Source organism: Macaca fascicularis, chromosome 7 (genome assembly GCF_037993035.2).
Source record: "Macaca fascicularis isolate 582-1 chromosome 7, T2T-MFA8v1.1".
In the NCBI taxonomy this organism is placed as follows: domain Eukaryota; kingdom Metazoa; phylum Chordata; class Mammalia; order Primates; family Cercopithecidae; genus Macaca; species Macaca fascicularis.
The window spans coordinates 37,149,956-37,172,478 of record NC_088381.1 but is presented as its reverse complement, the minus strand read 5'-3'; the positions used below and the strand labels follow the sequence as shown (position 1 = coordinate 37,172,478).

Sequence of the window (22,523 nt, the reverse complement as noted above, 5' to 3'; positions counted from 1 at the left end):
TATAATCACTAAGTGTTAAATTCCTTGGAATTATTCTTTAATCAGCTAGCATGGCCTAATTTATTTTTCTTTAAATTAAAAGGCTTACAAATACTGAACAAGGGAGAGGGTCTCAGAAAAGGTGAGGTACGTTGCTATGGTCTGCAGTCCCTGTACCCAGAATATGTGTGGCCTGTTGACAAATACATGTGTCCGTATCTGAGGTTGAAAGGTACTCCCCTTTGCTCTTGTTCAGCAGATATGAGTAAAATCTGATGAAAACAAACATCCAAGGAGATAGAGAAGGTAGAAGTAGTAGGAGACTGACTTCTACCGTAGGAAGCTTTAGGAGAAAGAGGTCACACGCTCTGAATGTCATGCATGCTAGCATTTACTTTCTGACTGCCTACTGTATACCAAACATTCGTCAAGGTGCTGGTATTTGCTAATTGTATTGTACAGTATTTGACACTGCCCCTCCTTCCTGCTTGTCTCCCTGGAGCTTTGAGTCTCTGGAAACACTAAACAGGTATTCTTAAAGCAACTGGCCACTAAGTGCTGTTTATCATGGCCTATGGTCTCCTTTACTTGCTCCCAGGAAAGAGCTTGCTAGGCCTGAAGGGCTAAAATACAACTATGTAACCGCTGGGGCCTTGCCATGGATATCTGGGTAGCTGTACACCCTTCTGAGCCTTAAAGGAATGTTCTTTTCATCCTAAGAAAGAGAACTTTTTAAATCAGAAAAAGTTGCCACGAGGGCGACAGAGCGAGATTCTGTCTCAAAAAATAAATAAATAAATAAAAATTTTAAAAGTTGCCATGAATTTGGTACGTTCCATTCTCATAACATCTTTCCTTTATATTTTCACTGCATTCAATAAATACTACTTTCCGAGTCCATGTCATATACCAAGCCCAATACTAGACACAAGAGATGCAACAAGTATATTCGTTTCCTATCGCTTTTGTAACAAAGTACCACAAAGTCAGGACTTAAAACAATGCAAAGCTATTCTCTTAAAGTTCCAAAGATCAGAAGTACAGACCCAGTTTTTTTGGGCTAACACTCGGCCAGCTCCTTCAGGAGGCTCTAGGGGAAAATCTGCTTTCTAACTTCCAGTTTTAGAGGCTCCCTGTATTCCTTGTCCCATGGCTCCTTCCTCTGCCTCCAAAGCCAGCAATGTAGCATCGTCCAGTCTCCTTCTGTTCCTCTGCTCCCATGGTCACATCACCTTCTGTGTTTCACCTTCTTGTCTACTTCTTATAAGGACCCTGTGATTACATTGAGTCCACCCACATAATCCAGAATAATCTCCCCATCTCCAGAGCCTTAATTTAATCACAGCTGCAAAGTCCCTTTTGCCTAAAATAGCATATTTGTAGGTTCCAGGGAATTAAGATGTGGACATTGGGGAGTGGGAGCGGGAACACATTACTCAGTTTACTGCATTAAGGAACACAGCATTTCAAATCTCAGAGAGCCTCGGGTCTCCTTGGATAGTGGCATAGCAAGGGAAAAGTGGGATGGGTTTCTGTTTGCCTGCTTGCTTGCCTGCTTTGTTTTGAATGCTTTATTCTAGTCATGCAGTTTCAGTGCAAGCAAATGTGTAAAATGAAATATGGAAAAAAATGTTTGTTAAATTCAAATTGTGTCAAGGTTAAAAATAAATCTGCCTCTTCTAAAACTCTACTTCGAAAACAGTTCAGTGTACTATGGAACATTTTAGGGTCAAAATTAAAACAGTTGCATTACCCCTGTCTCAGGATGAGAAGATTGGAATCTTTATTTGCAAAGAGAAGAAATAAGACTTCTCTGTCCTTAGCCGGTGAGAAACTTTGGTCAACAAGTCTTTATTCAGCAGCTCCTTAGACTAACATGACAGACGTGCTAAATCCCAAGTATCTGAAGAGGCAGCCTTCACAGAAGAAGAGGAGAAGCTGCTTCTTCATGTGAAGTGTTGGCTGCACAGGTCAGGGTCTCCTGATAGAATCCATACTCCTGTTGAGATTTTAACTGTCCCTAAAGCTGTTTGTAGTTCGGACACTCAAAAGATGAAAAATACCCTAGGATATTATTCAGATACCCTAGCGTATCTGAAACACAAATCATAACATTAGGCAAATAGGACAGTCAACATGGAGGAGGAAGAATTTGGACACTATTTGTAAGAAATATGATATCAGAGTAAAAAAAAAAGAGAGAGAGAGAGAGACAAGGTGGCTGAAACAGAGTTGAGAGGCAGATACAGTCAGACTCTGAGCTGAGAAAGCCTCTGAAAGTGGACAGTGCCATGAAAAGTCCACAGGCTTCAGAGGCTTTACCGTGGGCTCAACTTCCATCACAACCACCTATGAGTAATGTGGCTGTGGGCAGGTTATTTAATCTTTTTGAGCCTTATCTGTAAAATGGAGACAATAATATCTGGCCGAATAAATAACATGTTGGTATAAGTATGTGCTTCCTCCATGCCTGGCCGATCAACATGCGGTCATTCATAGCAGTCACTTTGTGATGAGGGTGAGGACAGGAGCCCTAGGCTTAGCCCTCTCATCACTCCTTGTGGCACGAGGTCACTTCATCTTCTGTGGTTTCCCTTAATATTCACTTCGGTCAAACAGAAGACACTGGTTCGTACTTCTCATTTGCTTCATGACTTGAACATGTTCAAATACACACACACACACACACACACACACACCTGTACACATTATGCCAAAGGACGACCTTGTATCTATGGTTCATATGTGGCAGCCAGTTTTCCCAGCAAACTCAAGCACTGTAATAAGGGTTTGGGCTTTGCCCAATCAGCTGAGATTTGTCTGCGGGCTCATAGGTCATTCCCCCTAGCAAGCTAAAAAATTCACTTTCAAAGTGGTTCATAACCTGTAGAAACGAAAGCCCACAGCGTAACATCTCAGGTAAAAAATCCAGTGTCACTCAGATCAGGCTTACGGGCTGAAGTCTGGTGATTATGAAGTGAACTCTGTTGTTGCAAACCTGTGTGAGCATCAAAGTCTGTCATCACTTTTATTGGCAGGTGCCATGGGCTCAGACAGCAAGAGGGCAGGATGGGAAAGTGCCACGGAGCCAGTCAAACAGAGAAACAATGGAGAGGAAGAGAGCAAGCAGCAGCATCGAGCATTTTGATTTTTCTAAAAATGGACCTATTTGTATAGTGGGAACTAATTAAAACTTATGGTCATGTGGTTTGTGTTAAATGTTAAGTGTTTCAAAATGGTTAAATGTGTTCTGTGCACTTGATGGAAATGGGATTCTCTACCAACTAATTGAGGGAAGGGGGAAAACATGGAAGGGATTAGTTTTCTAGAAGGAAAATGAAAATGAAAAAAATATGATGTCAATTTACTTTTCTTCCGCATAGGGGATTTGAGAAGATTTATCTTAGCTTTTCTGGAAGGACACATATGCAAATCATAGAACCATGGAATTTCAAGTTTAGAAATCCTTTGCAGTGGCCAGTCTAAACTCCTGTCTATTCTCGGGATCTACCACCCTGCATCCGGCTTATGCGCAAAACCTGTCACAGAGAATATTCACTTCTTCATTTCTTTTCAAGGCAACCCATTCTATTTTCGAGCCAATCTGGCTTTTAGAAAGTTCTTCTGTCTACTAAGTAGGCAATCTGTCTTTTTACAGTCTCTGCCTATTGGCCCTACTTATGCCTTTCTTATGCTTTTAATTATCTTTAATAATTTCACAGTTGGAAAAATGAGCTAAGTTGGGTTAAGTAACTTGTGCATTATTTCATAGCTACTAAATAGCAGGGCGAGGACCTAAGTCAAGGTCTGCCAGAACTGCACGTCTCTTGTTCTTCCCATATGTCACCCAATCTTTCACTCTAGAGGAGGGAGGAAAAGGCAGTCTGCTACCTAGCACAGAGGACACCTAACAAGAAGTGAAGGTTGAGGTCAGAGGCGGGAAGGGAGAATTGGTGAGTGGGGTGATGGAACAAAGTAAAAGGACACCCCTCTCCGATCAGGGCTACACTTTCTTAAGCCAGGTCCCTGTGGTTATCTCAGTGTAACTCACATCCAGCTATTGACAGCTTTCCACCTGGTGACATGCTTAACGGCCCATGAAATTCTAGCCCTCAGGGCTCAAGCCTGATATTTATGGTTCCCCACATAAACCTAAAGTGGATTGTCAATTTATCTCTCTCAGATGTAGGTGGCTAAAGTTGCTGTTCCAAACTCTGCAAGGGATAGTCGACTTGATGGACATGTTGTACTAACTTTTAGAAAGATTAGGTCAGAAGGAGGGTGCAGAAAGCTGTGTGGTTTGTGGGAATGCTCCCAGAAGCCCCCTGGAGCGGAAGCCTTTTCAGATCTTTCAGGGAATGGATATTATGGGGGAAGGGCAGTTGGGTAGAGGGATGTAGATTGATTTTGTACCGTAGAATAGTGGCATGTTTTGTGTAATCAAAAATCTGTTACAACAAAAAAAAAAACTAGGAAGGTTTGCAAAGGAGCAATCTAGAGAAGCTGTTCAGCTTAGGCAGGAAACTTTTCCTAAGCTCCAGAGTATGCCAAGTGGATACTGACATAGCTAAGCATGTATGTAGTGGGACATATCTAAATAGGACTACTCTATGTTGAAATTTGGACAAACCTTTCTGAGACCTTGTCCAGAGGCAAGCAACGTGTGGTACTTACATGAGAGTTGACACATCTGGAAACAGCGGCTTTTTCGTCTCTTGCTTCTCGGAGGTGAACTTGCACCATACGCAGGGTGTGACTTAAATTTCACCGGCAAGTTCTGACAAGTACGTTTAAGAGAAAACCTCCATATGTTTCCATGAAAGGATGGGGACAGAGTAACAACCGCCAAAGTGATAATATTTCCTCTGCCTCATATCCACTCGCTAATCAAAACCCTTCAGTATTCTACTCCAAAAGGTTCTTCCTCTTTCTACCACTTACAATATGGATTGTTAACGGAAGGGCGTGGTCAGGGGCTGTGTGGCATATTGGAAGGGACTCAGACATTAGAGGCAAAAGGACCCGGGTTTGAATCTTAGCTTTTCTATGTATTTATTGTATAACTCTGGGCTTCTTTCTTAATCTCTAAACCTCAATTTCCTAATCCATCAAAAGGGGATTAAAAATACCAACCGAAACATGGTTATGAGGATAAATGGCATGAAGAATTGAAAAGTAAATAGATTTATAAAACAAAAATATTGTTTGCAAGGGGTTGGCATAGTTCCTCCTTTCTTCTGGAAGTTAATTTGCTTGAAAATTCAACCATGTACTTAATCTTCCTCCCTAGGGACCAACAGAAAATTGCAAACTCCTGAGTGGAAAGCTTCATGAGGGCTCCGCAAAGTGGTGCTCTCTTCTCCTGGTTCCATCCCACAGGAAGAGATAGTCTCCCTGTATGAATGTTCACACCATGAGAAATCTTTCTCACCCTCTCTCCGTGGAATTTCTCTCCCCAGTTTTTGAGATATCTTCAACTCAAGGCCAAAGCAGGGGTTTGAACGGTGTTTGGAAACCAGTGTGAACCAGTGTGCTTTCCCCTCCCCCACTCTGGGGGTGGGATTTTCAGGCCAACTTTTCTGAAGCTACTTGTGAGTTAACCTGAAGTTGGAATGCCCTCCTGAGGTCGAGACATAAAAGCCAGCAGCGTAAGTAGAAACTGAAGCTGAAATAACCATAAATGTTCTCGAACAACTTCAATAGAGAAAACCTTGTTTGATCCTCTCTAAGCTTCCTGAAACCAAGCTGAATATTTGTTTGTTTTGTGGTAGCTCTACTTTTTTTTTTTTTTCAGGCCTTTTAGTGCATGGCTGTTGGTTTCTCTGTTTAAAAGGAAAATGCTTTTTCTCAGTAACGATGTTCGCATTCTGAAGTTGGTGATACCCACTTCTAAAGGCCATTTTATTGTAAAGATAAAGTTCTGCTAAGTCTTAGGATGAAAAGATAAAGGATGTGGTCAGTTACCATGACTCGTGCTTACCTCCAAAAGTGTGTCATTTGGTGCACATACCTCAAAACGTGTGAACAGAAAGTTTCTAGGTTTATTTTTATACATGGAGATTGGATTCCACGGCAGACGGAGGGTGTCAAGGTAAATGACTATGCAAAAATGACAGAACTGCATTTTGAGCTTTTGGTTGCCAGAGATACAAAGGCCAAGGTAAGGTGAGTTTGTTATTTGATTGCTTTTTGAGGGGTCTATTGGTAATTAGCACTACTGTTTAATATTGTAATATTCATGGGACCTCAGTGTTTTACACAGCTCCATGGATGCTCAATCCAAATTAAACACGCCCAAGAACAACACAGGGAGAAAACACCCAGGGGCAAAGTGAGGGGCTGCAGTCACGAGTGATCAGATCTTTGGCAGAAGAGAACAGTAGAGGAGCCCTTCCTTTTGGCCTTCTTTCTGGCAGATGTGTTTCAACATCGTTAAACTACATATGATATTGGACTGATTAGCAACTCCTAACACAGAATGTTCTGAAGTTAGAAGAGCTAGGAAGTGGCATGGCAGGGCTGACGTGCTTGGCAGAGTTTTCAGATACGCATGCAGTGTTTTTTTCTACACCCTGCCCCCAAAATGTCAATGTCCCTAGGTTTCTGTTTGTTGCAGAGCCCCTCAATATGTGTGTGGGAGGCAGCACTTGAAGCCAAGACAGCAATGGCCGGATCTTCTCTCGGCAGCCATGGGAGAGTGCCAGGTATCAGGAGCAAGAATCTTATATGCCGGTTTTGTTTTTTTTTTTTCCTGGAAGCAACTGGAAACCAACTTAGTGACACTTAAGTCCTTCACCTGCTACATGAATGCAGCCAGTGTATGTGAGTCAGAGTGGTACCAAGAAGGGCCCTCATCTGAACAGCCACAAAAGTGACGGGCTCTGGCTTGGAATGGGAATGTTATACTATGTTCAGAGTCATGGCAACTTGAACTTGGCAGCTGTATCGGCTTCTGAGATTACAAGTGCCCCACGGCCAAGTGCACCTGTGAGGAGCGTTGACTGTGGAGTGGGATATAGACTGAGAAACCTCTTTCATAGCTGACAATCCATGTAAACTCCTTTAATATATGAATGGTTAAGTAGCAGTTTAAGTGTTGGAATTACCTAGCCCTGCTTTACCATCTTCTATATATTCAATATAAGACACACTGGGAATTACTGAAAGCTTACCTCTCCCCACTGAGAAAGGGTGGGTGGTGCTTAGAATTAAGAGGATGTTTCCAGGCTGTCTTTTGTTTCCATCATCAAAAGAGATAAAATTAACTCTATTAGAAACTGAGGCCTCCTCTGTGAGGTATGTTAGTGATAAGTTCTCTTTGCAAAAAAGCTAGTCTTCAGAGGATTGTTAAGATCAGATTTCATGACAGACATGTTTCAACATATTTGTACTTCTCCGAACATGCTACATTTGCTCTCATGTGTTGTGATTAGCTGGTTTCAGTGTTTAATCCGTGGCATGTGGCATTTTTCTGTAGTAGCGTTTCTGTGGAAAACTTTTATCCTAGGCTTGTGGGAGACCAGTTACAATGCTTTGGGTAAAGTATGTCCAGCATTTCTAAAAGCTGCAGTTTCCCAAGAAAATGATCTATGGGCACCTAAGGTTAAAATCTTCAGAATTATTTTTTGTATTTTCTTAAAGTGATTTTTAAAATGAAGTTGAGAAATGGTACTAACAATGCATCCAATATTGATATAATTAGGATATGCATCATATTCTACTAAAGTCAGCCTTCTTAAATAAGTTCATATATAGACATAAAGAGGTATGTGGTTTATTGTATATCAGATTTTTCATTTATCTGCACATTCTTCAGGATCCTATTTGGAAGGCACCTACGTGTTCGCTTGCAAACAGATGAGACACCGTCATGCTTTCTAAAGCATGTTCTCTCCTGCCCTCTTCCTCCTCCCTCAGTCTGCCTCATATTAAGTTGGCCAATCGAAGTCAGCATGACAGCCTCCCCTTTGGCCTGTGTTCTCCATCCTCCTCATATAAGCCTTGGTGGCCCCACACCTCTTCACAGCCACCTGCCCCGGCAGCCTGTAATAGCTGTCTCACTCTTCTTCCTCCTCACCTGATGCCTGCGGCTGACTCAACTGCCTCTGGGGTGTGATCCCACAGATTCTGAAAACAGCTGCAGCCAACTGAGGGTGACTTCCTGGTCATGCTCATCCAGGGTACACAGAAGGCTCTATATCAATAATGGGCATCCTCTGACGTGTACTTTTCTCGCAACAGTAAACACTTTACATGACGTTTTTCAGTATCTCCTGAGTATAAGGTGCTGGGCTCTTCTCTCTTTCTGAACAGTTTTGGTTCTTTAGTTCTAGTGAAGAGACAGCCTTTGTGATTAAAAGACAAAAAAATATACTAGTAATAATAAGATTTTCCAAGGCAATCACCCAGTCCCCTCTTCTGGTTTGTTTTTCTATCTTTCACTCACCTCCTCACTCTTGCCTTGGGACCAGTTGTCCTTTTGCTCAATTCTTTCAGCAAACAATTAGCAACAAAGCTGCAGGCTCTGGCAGTGATCAAAACACTGGCCGAATCTGCCAAGGTCTTCCAAGCACTTCGAAGAAAGGCCGGGATCTGCAAAGCCAGGCAGATTTAGGGTGTCACCTATGCAGGGCTTCATAATTCTCTGTCTTTTCTGGCTCAGGGAACCACCCCATGGGGTCACTCACAAACACATTTGCCTTCCCTCAGTCTTCTGTCTGAGTGTGGCCTAAGGCTATAGGGACTAAGGAAAAAGCTTCAGCCATCACAGCATATCTGAGTATAAAGGAAAGATAGAGAAAGTCCTTGTACAAGAAAACTGAGGCCTAGAGTTGGCAAGCTCTACCCAGAAAGTTAGCAGGAAGGGCCACAGAATGTACTCGAACAAAAGCAAGAATGACATGGCCCATTTCCCAGTCAATACCAAGTGAACCATTTTGGAATGAGAATAGCTAGTTACATCTCTTGCTAGACTTCTCTTCCAGGTCATAAACACCTCCTACCACAGGTTACTGAGCCCAAAAATAAATATGGGAAATTGGTGTGTATGCCACACTTTGTATTTTCTGCCTTCTTCTCAATCCTTAATTAAGCTCCGCAGCAGCCACCCTGTGAAGCCGGTCATTATCACTGGGTGAGGAAACGGAGTCCCACAGGAGCTATGTGACTTGCCCAAGCATACGAGCCAGACAGGCTGGGCAGGGTGAGACTTTCCAGTTTCTGATGCCCACGCCCCATGTGCAATCCAGCCTCGTCACCCTGGGTCTTGGTGCAGGGAGTAAATAAACAAACAAATGATCTCATTGCTTTTACTTCTGGAGAGCAATGGGTTCTTATTCAAAATAGGAACAAGGGGCAAAACAAATTGGCAACCAGTAACAAAATTATTGGAGGACAGTGGTGCCACCATTCGCGGGCTTGGAAGTCTGGTCTTTCTGAAGCAGTGCATTCACTTTCAAGTTTCCCTTTATTGCTCACATACCCGGGTTTTATTCAGCAAAAGTGACACATGTCTCACTAGGCAATGGGAATTCAAAAGTGATGCCATGAGGTCCACCTCGTATTCAGGTTCAAAGCCATGTGACCCCATGTGATACGTGCTGTCATAGAGAGATATCTGGAGAAATACAGAAGTTCAGGAGAGGAAAATTACCCTCCCTGGGGGATCAGGGAAGGCTCCATAGATAAGGTGACATTTAAATAGAATCTGAAAAGGTGAGTTAAGAGTTTGTGAGTTGGAAGCAAGGAAAAAGAGCATTTGAGCAGCTATGGTAGAGTTTTAATAAATAGTGACTTAAGAGTCTACCCCTATATTCAAATCATGTTCCCTATAACTTACAGGGTAAACCTAGGAAATAATCAGCTCAGCTCTCAATTCTGGTGACAGACTCTCCCTGTCCTTTGAGATATCCCTCAATGTACTTTCCTAATGCCAAATGAAGGTCAAGACCTTGCCAGGGTGTCTGAGAATTCCTAGCTTTGAGAGCATACGGGGGAGGCCCCAAAGTTGTGTTTTCATGCTCACCTATGGTGCGGAATTTCTGCTTTTTACTGATTTGTGTCAGTTCATCCAGATATCTTTTATATAGAGAAGTGTGTATATGCGTCTGTGTGTAGATGGCACATATATGTATATGCTATATATGTGTATGATAACATATATACGAAATCAGTCCCTTAATTAAAAAAAACAAAAACCCTATTTCACTGAACATTTTACTGCAGTGGGAAGAAGAGGATGGGTAGTAAATAATGGGCTTCCTTCACCTTAACACAAATGACTTCAAATTGATTTGTAGGGAAATTGGTCACCTTGGCTGATGCCTATAATCCCAGCACTTTGGAGGCTGAGTCGAGTGGATCACTCGAGGCCAGGAGTTCAAGACCAGCCTGGGCAACACAGTGAAACCCCGTCTTTACCAAAAAATACAAAAATTAGCCAGGCATGATGGCACATGCCTGTAGTCCCAGCTATTCAGGAGGCGGAAGCAGGAGAATTGCTTGAACCCAGGAGGCAGAGGTTGCAGTGAGCCAACAGAGTGAGACTCTGTCTCTAAAAAAAAAAAAAAAAATTATCTGTCAGGACCTTGTTGTTAGAATCCTCTAGCAGCTGAGCCACTGTAGATGTTTTTTTTCATCATAGCCATTTTGCCACATGCCCTTTCATCTCCCTCCTTTGTCCTTTTTGCCACTCTCGTCCATCTCTCTCTCCCACTCTGAAATTCCTACTTCCTCTTCTCCTCCTTCTTTCTCTCCTCCCTCATGCCACGATCCTCCTTGCCCAACAGTCTCTTGATTCCTGCCACTCATATCCTCAAGGTCATAGCTTATCATGGAATTTTTGTAAACCAGGACAGTTCCTTCCCTAAGAGAGATTTTGGAATTACAGTGTTTTTAGTTTCTACTTGTTTATGTGACTCATTATATCTCAGCAATAGCATACTTCCTGGCAATTAGGGGGAAATCAATATTATTTATTCTATAGATGACTCAATTAACGAAATAGTACTTTAAGGAGGATTGCCTTTTCCTATTGTTTTACTATACTGTAATTCTGGCCTTGAATACTGAAAAAAAGAAGGCTTAGCCACCTTCATAAGACAGGCCTAGTGACTGGTCCCCGCAAGGGGAGATCCTCCAGCCACTGAAGTCAGGCTACCTAAATACTCCAAAGGTCATGTTCGTTAGGCCAAGTGGCTACTTGGTCAGGCCTGCCTAAAAATCCAGGAAGGAGGACACACACCAGCCACAGCACACGGCTTGTCTCTTTGCGAAGAGAAAGAAGGAGGCATGGAAATGTGAAGGGTACAATCATAAGCTTACATTTCTTTTGAAATGACCTCAAACAGATTGGTCTAAATGTAAAACAGTTGTGAAAATTGGGGAATAAGGATGTGCGTTTACTAAGTCTCTGCATGTTTATATGTTAATACTTGGTTGTTTAAAAAACATTCCGTAATTATAAAAAAAAAAAAAAATCCCATGTCAAAGATGCCAATTGAAAATGAAGTTGCCCTTCTAATGAAGAGACATTTCAAAATATAATCCTCTTCCAATAAGATACATACCTGGGGTGGTCAGCCCCCCAGAAAAGAAGATGGCTTTCACTGAATGTTACTAGCATGGGGCAAAAACCTCAAGTTTCACAAGAAGTTCTTGTTGCTTAAGTTCTTTGAGGCCTTTGCCTCTTACCACTGTTATGTGTTTAAATCATTAGGGGCCTGTGTCAACGACTCACATACCTGTCCACAGAAGCCTTCCCTGGTTGTTTGAAAGCCTTAAAAGCTTGGTAAACTAGTCCTGTCTCCTCTCCCTCATGCTGCCTGTATAAGAAATGCTACAAAGAGCTGTAAGGAATTTTCTCAAATTAGTCCCCTCCTCAAGTCTTTTTCAAGGCCACATGGAAATAGTATTGCAAAATCAATCATTTTTTTAAAAAATCCCAGTGGCTTCCTGTGCTATTCTAGTAACTTCCTGGGAAGGTGAGAGAAATGCACAGACATTCCCAGAGTCACTTTGGTTACTAATAAGTCTCAGAGAAGCCCTCATCACGAGGTTCCGTCCAAGCTGCCACACACTGTCCTGAACCTTCCTTCTCAGTTTTTTATTTATTTTTTCCCATTCTAGAACAGCCAGCAAATGATTTCACACCTTTTTGTTTAGCTGCTAAAAGCAACACAATAACTCCCCTCAGGGCTGCCTCTGTGGGTTCCAAAAATAAAATGGGCTCATTTTCATGCTAAGCATTCAAAGGCTCATAGGAATTCTAATGAAAGGCAAAGGAAGGAAAGAAGGAGAAAAGACGGGGTCAGGCTAGGGGGTGTCGCCAAGGAGGTTCAGCTTCTGCCTGGAGTTATAAGCCACCCCTGCTGGAAGGCATAGGTAGAAAATAACATAGTGCCTAGGCTACAGATTAAAAGGAGATCTAATACAACTCTTAAACTCTCCAGCCTTATCTTCTTATCTTCTATCCCCAAACCCAAGGTTATTCTTGGAACACAAACTATTGTTCACCAAGAAGAGTAGTAGCCTCCTTCAGCCTTCCAGATGAGAAATCTCTTGAATAGGCCAGTGACTTGCTTCCAAGTCAGAATATAAAACCATGAATCTCTGAGATTCTAGGTTAACTTTTGAAATTCACAGTTATCTGGGCCTAAATCATTAGCAATAGCAGACTTATCATATTCCACACATGACAGAGTAGAAAGAACTCTATTGATGCAAATCAAATAATATTAGCCAACATAGAATACATAAAAAGATTTCTTTTTTAGTTTAATTTAATGTGTGCCTGTATGTATGTATTTATTTGTTTTGAGACCAAGTCTCGCTCTGTCGCCCAGGCTGATGGAGTGCAGTGGCGCGATCTCGGCTCACTGCAACCTTCGCCTCCTGGATTCAAGCAATTCTCATGCCTCAGCCTCCCGAGTAGCTGGGATTACAGATGCACTTTACCAGGCCCGACTAATTTTTGTGGTTTTAATAGAGATGGGGTTTCGCCATGTTACCCAGGCTCATCTCAAACTCCTGGGCTCAAGCAATCCACTGACCTCAACCTCCCAAATGGCTGCCATCGGGCCCAGCCTGTATTTATTTTTTAAAGACAACATCTTACTCTGTTGCCCAGGCTGGAGTGCAATAGCATGACCATAGCTCACTGCCGCCTTGAACTCCTAGGCTTAAGCAATTCTCTCACCTCAGCACCTAGAGTAGCAAGGACTACTGGCATGCCACTACCACACCTGGCTAACTTTTAAAATTGTTTTGTAGAGATGGGGTCTTTCTTTGTTGCTCAGGCTGGTCTTGAACTCCTGGACTCAAGTGATCCTCCTACCTCAGCCTCCCAAAGCACTAGGGCTACAGGTGTGAGCCACTGTGCCCAGCGGTGTGAAGAGATTTCAACTGAGAGCTTCCCGGAGTGTGCATGTTACCCACCTACAATAAGAGGAATCCTTGTAGGAAGGACATTGCTGACTAGCGGTTTACTTGCCTGAATTTTTAACATCCAGAAAAGGCAGCTGCTCATTATATTTCCAAACAGGGCTTTACTTAGGTATGAGGCCAGACTGTTGGAAATGTCCCCCACTGACTGGACCAACTCTGCCTTTCAGTAGCTTCTACTCACCGGTTCCAAATTTGTCCCATGGAATGGCACCAAATCTGTCTTTTCATGAGAGAGCTGCCAATAATTGACAACTATCAGGTCTCCACCGTCCCCTCCTTTTAAAGTTAGGCATTCCCGTTTTCTTTTTTTCCTCCTCGCATGGTTTCTACTTCCTTCCCTGGGATGTGATCCACTTTACAGTGTCCCTCTTAAAGCACGGCCCCAGAAGTGGTCTCACGTGCACAGAGCACAGTGGAGAGAATGGCTCCCTGCGCTAAAGGACATACTATTCACACAGCCTGAGCTCACCTGAGCCACTTCTTTCAGCAGATGTGCTGCATTGTGGGGTCACTTTCCTTTTCAAGATCTGTGAAGAAAGGGCATGCTAAGCAAACTCTAAATAGGTTTGCTCAGAGAATTGCAATGCTACTTAAAGGTACAAAATTTTTAAATGGGTTAGAAGGCTCCTTCGACATACAAATACTTGACTTGCAAAATGTAAGTCCTTATTATTTTTTTTTTTATTAAAGCAGATACCTGAAGTGCCTGTACTTGGTAAACTTAATATGAGTTACTATATGTTGAGTGTTTGAAAATTTTCTAATTGCATTTCTTTAAAATTATCCCAGGATTTAGTCTTTCTGTCCAAGGAATTATAGAATCTTTAGAAACGGAAAGGAGGCCAGGTCTGGTGGCTTACACCTGTTATCCCAGCACTTTGGGAGGCTGAGGCGGGTGGATCACCTGAGATCAGGATTTCGAGACCAGCCTGGCCAACGTGGTGAAACCCCATCTCTACTAAAAATACAAAAAATTAGCCAGGCATGGTGGCATACGCCTGTAATCCCAGCTACTAGTGGGGCTGAGGCAGGAGAATCGCTTGAACCCAGGAGGTGGAGATTACAATGAGCTGAGCTCGTGCCACTGCACTCCAGCCTGGGCAACAGAGCAAGACTCCATCTCAAAAAAAAAAAAAAAAAAAAAGAAATGGAAAGGACATAGATTTTTCAAATCCAGTCCCCAACTTGCAGGACAATATTATTACCCCATTTTACATATTTATTCAGAATCCACTCATCATATGCTCCCCAAGGACCTCCTAGGTACCAGGCATTGTTCTAGGTTTATTCAGCAATGAAAAGCATAATCCCATGCCAGGTGTGGTGACTCATGCCTGTAATCACAGCACTTTGGGAGGCTGAGGCAGACGAATCACTTGAGGCCTGGAGTTCGAGACTATCCTGGGCAATGTGGGGAGACCACATCTCTTCAAAAATACAAAAAATTAGCTGGGCATGGTTGTATGCACCTGTAGTCCCAGCTACTCAGGAGGTTAAGGTGGGAGGATGGCTTGAGCCTAGGAGGGGCTGTAACAGAGAGCTGAGATCACACCACTGCACTACAGCCTGGGCAATGGAGCGAGATTCTGTCTCGAAAAAATTGAAAGAAAAGAAAAGCATAGTCCCCTTTTTTCATGGAGCTCACATTCTCATGGGGGAAAACAGAAAATAAACAGATAAACAGTATTTAAGATACTTTCACATTCCACATAATGACAAGTGCTATGAAGAAAATAAATTAGGGCTGTGATAGAGAGTGACTAGGTCAAGGATGACAACTTTTAGGAGGAAACATTTGACCTAGAAGAAGGTTTCAACCACAGGAGAATCTGGAAGAAGCTCCAAGCCATGGAAACAGCAAATTAAAAGGCTCTGCAGTAGAAATAAACTTGGAGTGTTCTGGAAACTGAAAAGGGCCAGTACAGCTGGAAAGAAAAAATATTAATAGAAGAAAAAAGCAATAGCAAGTGGAGTCTAAAAGGAAAGCAGTAGGCAGGGACTTAATCACATGGGCCTTTGAAGGCTGTGGTGAGGAGCTTGGATTTTACTCTAAGTTCAGCCACGGGAGGGTTTTAGGCAGGGTAGGGGCATGATGTGATTTACATTTTTAAAATGCTCTCTCTGCCTGCTATGTGGAGATGGATTGCACAGGGTTTAAAAACAGAAGGAGGGAAACTAGTTAGGAGAGCGTTGCAATGGCCTACATGTTGGACTGACATGGCAGCAATGACAATAGAGAGAAGTGGATAAATTCTAAATATATTCCAGAGGTAGAACCAATAGGACTTGCTAAGGGAGATGCAACTGATGTCCAGGGCGCTTAAATAATTTGCCTAAAAGGGGAGAAGGGGAAGGGCACCAACAAATGCTGAGCACTTAGTAGTGCCATGTACTTTACTCCTAACGTGTATCCTAATGATGCTGTGAGGGGAATATTATTTTACCCACGTCTTCTATATGAGGACTCTTAGGCTCAGCGAAGTTAAGTAACTAACTCCAAATCAAACACAGGGTAAGTGATAAAGCTGGGATGCCAACCCGTGCCTGGTTGGCTCCATATCTTCCAATCTCCCTCCACTATACAACAGCGTTTTCCAAAGCAATGGTAGAGGAGAAACTCTGAGCACAGACTCCTGGGGTAGGGTTCCTCCTACCCTTTTCTTGCAAATTATTGATGCTTTATGACATTGTAAGCAAATACCATCATCAACTGCACATCTTCCCATGTCGTTATATTTAATCAAAACAAAGACGCCTTTCTCTCATTACTCTTCTACCACCTTCCCTTGTTCCTCACAACCCGTGAGTCAGGGTCGGCTCAGCTTTATGCACTTTAACTATCAGAAATGGGAACCCGCCTCCCCTCCTGAGGTGCTGTAGCTGGAAATTGCTTGTGCAACCCGATGACAACTTTTCTATATTTAGCAGAAAAAGTGGTGGCAAGGATCTGTCCAGCTCAATTTTTTTTCCAGTTTCAATGTTCGAAATCTCTCAGACAGTCTCCTGAAAGGCACATTGGCCTTGACAGTATCTGAGCGGCAGGAAATTTCCCCCATCTCACAGGGCTGTCCACTGGAAGCCGGGACGTGGAGATCCGCTGTACAGCAAAGACTTGACATACTGAACGCTCCTCCCACACCTTGCTCTACACCCCACGAAACGGGGAGACGCTGGTCCCGTTGAAGCTTCGATGGCTTTTAAGTGTTATTCTAAGAAGGGAAAATAAGCATGAAAGATTCAAGGGGGAAATGGACTATTACTTGTTTATGCCTTTAATTGATGTGTATGGCGCTTGGTTTTTATTTCTTTTCAATGTGGCATGCAAAAAAAAAAAAAAAATGCAAAAGCCTGCTTGTGGTTTAAAGAACAAAGATAAACTTGCTGGATTGAAACAGGGGGCAGGGGGTGAAAAAATTGCAGCAGGTATTTCAAGTGCTTACTATGACAAAATCATTGTCACAGAGACTGCCCATCACTTACACTTAAAGTGACTAATTCGAGAAGGAGGCACGGTTTCGCTGTTCTCAAGCCAGACTAACGCAGATGTAGTATGTTGCCCGTGACTCTGACCCTCATCCCCATTGGTCAGCCGGAGAGAATTATCTACTAATGAAAAGCATAAAAATTAAGAAGAGCTAAGAAAAGGGGAAAGTAGAGACCATTAAAGTAAAATGGGAATCTTTAAGACAATAAAATAGTGCCAACTGTATCACAAAAAAGGGAAGGAATGGGGGAAAAAATTATTTCCATTGAAAACTTACTTATAGCCCTCTGCTTTTTAACATGCAAGATGTATTAATTGTTGGTTGTCAAGGGAAAAAAAGCCCACTGCAAAAGAATTCCTATTAGCTTTAGAAATAGCAGTTTTAAGAAGTAGTTTTTCCATAACTTCATCCAGTCCCCAACCTCATTTTGGGTTAAATCTTATTTGGAGCAAAAGCACTTGGTTTAGATATGTCCTGTCTCATTTTCACAAAACCTCTTCTAATGAGATGAGTTTTAGTGTTGCTGTGTCTATTAAGGTAAGAGGTGAAGAAATAGAAAATCCACTTTTTGTAACTTTGCACTTCTTGGGACTAATGCTTCCAGTACTGGGTTCCAGATGTTAATTAACAGGCCATTATTAAGAAAAAAAGCTTTTATACAATTTGACCAAAAAAAAAAAAAAGAAAATACAGTTAAGTAAGAACAAGAAAAAAATCACCTGTAATCCCATCACCCTAAGCTATCCACTATTAACAAGCCTTAAAAAGAAAACAAAATTATTTGGCACACACCTTGTAGAACCCCAACAGGACTGTTGTAATTCAGGCCTTCTCTCATTTTTTATTTTGTGACAGTTTCTGGCAATTTTCTACAGATAGATGAGTTGATATCTTTACTCGTGCCCTAGAAGAGAAAGGATCTTTTTAACATTAAATGTCTCAATCTCCTCACTGGAAATTTTCTTTTCTTAAGATGAACCAAAAGGTACCTAATTCTCCTTTATATTACTGTTTCTACAAATGTCAAGAAAGTCCTTTCTGATTTTCTGTGTCATAGCATGAACCCCACCCTTTATAGACACAAGAGCTAACACTGCATCGTTTTCACCTAAGACCTAAAACTTTAAAGGCAAAGATTCTCTTTCTCTAATAATTTTAGACAGCCTTCTGGTATGTCATCTTGGCCACCTTTTAAGTTGAAAGAAGTAAGAATAGCTAAAAGAACTTTAGAAAAAAAGGAAAGAAAAAAGAAAGAAAAGGACTAGGGGTGGAGAAACTACTGATAAATGAATAGGCAAAGAGATCAGTAAAGTGCTGAAAGAAAAGCCCAAAACATAATCTCGCATATGTAAAAATAGTCTTGCATATGTGTCAATAGAATACATATATAAGCTGTGGGGAAAAAATAGTCGACAAATCCGTGTGCGTGATGATTTTTAGCTTATCAGAGAAAAATAAATTTTTTTCATGCCATATAACAAATTAAGTCCTAAAAAAATTAAAGAAATAGTTTTGAAAAATTAAATAATGAGAACATATTTCTGCATATTTATCTAGATACAGGCAGATTTTCTATACTTTACAGTAATAGAAGAAATTACCGAATACAAAGGTCAATACATTGAAATATAGAGAAGAGTAAAATTTCTATATGTCAAAAATGATCATAAACAATCAGCAAAAAGGACAAAAAGCAAACTTATAAGAAGATGTATTTTTTCAAATATTAAGGCAGAAAGTTAATAACCTTAATATGTAATGTGTTTAATTAGTCTGTAAACAATTTTCAGCCTTACCAGTAAATACAAAGTATCAGAGGCCTAACCAGATCGCATGATTTTTAAATGACATTAAACAATTCAGTCAGTTTCAGGAAGACATTAATATACTGTTAATATAAATTGATACAGCTTTCTTGGTGATAGGTACTAAAGTCTTGAAAAATGATGATACTCTTTGATTTGGTAATCCTACTTCCAGTAGATTATTCTAAGGAAATAATTTAAAAAGTAAAGATTTATGCACACAAAAACCATGTTTATTTAATACTATTTATAATGGCTAAAATTCTAAACACTCTGAATGTCCTTTATTAGGAAAATTATTAATAAATTATAGTCATATGATGGCAAATTATACTGCCATTAAAATAATATTTAAAGAATTAGTAAACACATGAGAAGTTACTTTTGATTGAACAAAAAGTAGTATGTGAAATTCTGTGCACAGAATGATTTTACTTGTGAAGATTTTTAAAAGCATAGGAAAAAATAGAAAAAATACTGGCAAGAACCCTCCCTGGATGTTAGTGGTGATTGCATTTGGCTAATAAGGTAATATGAAGTGGTGATATTTTGCATGCTTCTTTTAACTTCTTTCTAAATTTCAAATTTTCTACCAGGTATTTATGTACTATTTTTAGAAGCTTTTAAAAAATAAGAAAAATCAAACTACAAAAATGAAAAGGAGCCAGTGGTAGGCCTCCTTTTCCTTCAGAAATCTATGTCTTGTACTAGTTAGTAGGGATAATCAGATACTTCTAAGCCAAGGGTGGGTACTATTACCTACTTTTAGTCTAGTTTACTCCAGAGGCCAGATTGCTAGATGATTTGCGGGGGCGGGGGTTCGCTATTAAAAGTAATTGCAAAAACCGCAATTACTTTTGCATCAACCTAATACTTTCTCTTCTTCCCCTTTCTCAAGTTTTAGTTTCCTCTTCTCTTTTATTCCTTCCTCCCACATTTGATGCAAGTAGAAGCCAGGGGAATGTAAGCATCACATCCCTACCTCTTTCTAAGAATGGAAAGATGGGATTGTTTTCACCTGTCTTCCAAGCCTGGGTGGACAGACAGACAGAAGACGAAGAACATGTGTTTCTTGTTCGGGAAAGGGAAGAAGTGGTTTCTGTGGGATGCGGGTTAGCTTCTTTAGCTCTCTCTTTCTTGTAGAACTAAGGTTTCTAGAGACGCACAGAACATTCTTCCTCAAGGAGTTCATTTGAAAATCAGATGAGAGATTATTTCACCTGAAGAGAGCTTTTGGCGTTTTAAAATGGTAAGTCTTACAGACTCCATGACCACTACCACTGCTACCACCACAACCACAGAGAGCGCCGAATCTGAAAATACAGGAACTGATCTGAAAATACAGGAACTGAAAATTCAGTCAGTCAAATTTGGAGCTGATTTGGGCAGAGGATAAGAGATGAACAGGCTGAGGATGTTTCTCCAGCCAAGACCACAGTGCAGCATTTTTTTTTGTTGTTGAAATTAAAAAGAAAATGCAGAGTGTGCTTTGTCCCACTCATTTACCCTAACGATCTTCAGCATGTTTCTGTTTCTAAGGAAATGGAGGGCCCAGGTCTGTGATTCATTTCCGGAATGCCACATAGCATCCTTGGATGAAAGCTCCTCTATCCAAGACGACTTTGGAAACGCCTTTTAAAGTGTTCTTTCCCTCTACATCTTGGAGGTCCATTTTGATTGCAGAAAGTACATTTTAATCAATAGAGGCAAATGCAATTAAAATCTGAGTACACAGATTTTGAATATGTCTGGTAAGAAACACCTTAATAAAGATGACAACTTGACAACCTCCTACAATTTATTACAAAATTGACTGTGGCTATTCCTTAAATATCTAGAACCCAGGAACCAGGTAACTCTAGCTTTTAAAATTAAATTGTCTTTGCATTCAGTGATCCCCCTTTCTCCCTTCTCCACACCAAAAAAAAATCGAATTTATTCCAAAACACAGAATTCAGCAAGATGCTACCATCACCCTAAGGTTTAACATTCTTTCTACTAAGAATAAGTTAAAACAGCACATTATCCTCAAATTTGGAGGTTAGGAAGAGAAATATATGGGAAGATATAACCTAACAGCTATCCTTAAATTGCAATTTGAGGGCCACCGTCATTTGCATTCTTCTTGCCCTGAGGCGACACATCAGTGTGCAGAGTCATGGTGGCGGCAGCCTGGCCTGGGTGACAGAAACCATTAAAGGGAAGCAGAGGGCCAGGCCATGCTCCCTGGGATTCATTAGCTTACTCCTTGTGTAGAAGACAAAAGGTATCTGCAGGGCTCTGGGCTTGCTAACCAAACTGTTAATCGCTTAGAAACAGCAAGAAGTTCACTAGTGAGATGTTTATCACATACCTGGAACAAGAGTTGACTTTTCTGTGCAACATCATTCTGGAATGAAAGCCAAAATCTCTCTGCTAGTCAGTTAAGGCTGAAAAAATAATCACGTCAGAATTAGTAGGGCAAAAGAAAAGAGAGAGAAATGAAAACAAGCTGGTATTTAATAGGACTGGGGGGAAAATTACCTGAGCTTCAGTAATTACAGAAGAGTTGGGGTTTCGAGAAGGTAAAAAAAAAAAAAGTGGGCCGGGTGCGGTGGCTCACGCCTATAATCCCAGAACTTTGGGACGCCAAGGCGGGCAGATCATGAGGTCAAGAGATCGAGACCAGCCTGGCCAACATGGTGAAACCCCATCTCTACTAAAAACACAAAAATTAGCCGGGTGTGGTGGCACGCACCTGTAGTCCCAGCTACTCAGGGGACTGAGGCAGGAGAATCACTTGAACCCAGGAGGGGGAGGTTGCAGTGAGCCAAGATCGCACCGCTGCACTCCAGCCTGGCGACAGAGTGAGACTCTGGCTCAGGGAAAAAAAAAAAAAAAAAAAAAAAAAGTGGTAGCACTGCTTCTCTCAGAAAGACAAATGTCTGGAATACCCAAGCCGCACTGACTGTCTCAGGTCATTGAGAGAGGCTGGACAGAGGACTGTGGGAAAGTGCAAGTACTAGGTGACTTTAAAGGACATCCCAAAAGTCCAGGTTGAAGTGATTTTTAATAGAATGTGCATGCTTTGTATCTTTTTTACTTATTCTAAAAGTAATAGACAATTACAATTATTTTAAAACTCCATCATTACAGAAAAACATAATATTAAAAAGACCCCACCAATTTCCCTAACCCAGAGATTATCACTGTGAAAAGCTGGAGGTATTCTTCATATTTCTAAAGAATATACTAACATATATTTTAGTCTGTATAAGTGTATTTCATTCTCTGCTTCAACAAGCCCTTGAAAAGGATACTCAGTTTGCAACTTCACAGCCATGTGAAGAAGAAAAGAATATTTAGGGATCATTGGTATATAATACCTTGCATCTCTCTGCAGCATATGAAATTAAGCTTCAATCCTATTAAAAAAAGAATTTCCCTGGTTAAAAAAAAAAAATACCTTTATATACATTTCTCAGGTTGGAGAAAGATAAAAGAAACTGCATATGAGATTTGGGCTGGGCAGTTGATTTTAAGCATGGTTCCTTTTAATTACTCAGCAATTTCAGGCAATCATCCACTTTGACACTATAGTTTTCCCTTGTCTACAATGGGAAGAGGGATAGAAAATCTGAACTTGGGGACTTGGTCTCTGAGCACTGCTACCAACTACACCTGCCTTTTGGCGAATACCCAACTCTTCTCAGCTGAGGTCACACGTTCTGCCAGCTCTCAGGAACCAGGAGGCTTAATTACCTGTATTTTCAAAGACCTCTGAACTCTCTTAGGAAGGGGGCTATTTAAGTTCAGCGTCACATTATCCAGT

At 41.2% G+C, this 22,523-nt stretch overlaps 1 protein-coding gene and 1 long non-coding RNA gene across 2 annotated transcripts in view; one reads left to right on the top strand and one right to left on the bottom strand.

Annotated features, from left to right (window-relative positions):
* Positions 1–22,523, top strand: part of RORA (RAR related orphan receptor A) — a 771,401-nt gene that overhangs the window by 603,165 nt on the left and 145,713 nt on the right. The window lies entirely within an intron of this gene.
* LOC102141212 (uncharacterized) lies at positions 17,700–22,116 on the bottom strand. Its single transcript, XR_006699818.3, has 3 exons — positions 21,949–22,116; positions 21,066–21,141; positions 17,700–17,811 (listed from the first exon to the last, which is right to left on the bottom strand). It is a non-coding gene; the product is annotated as an uncharacterized lncRNA (long non-coding RNA).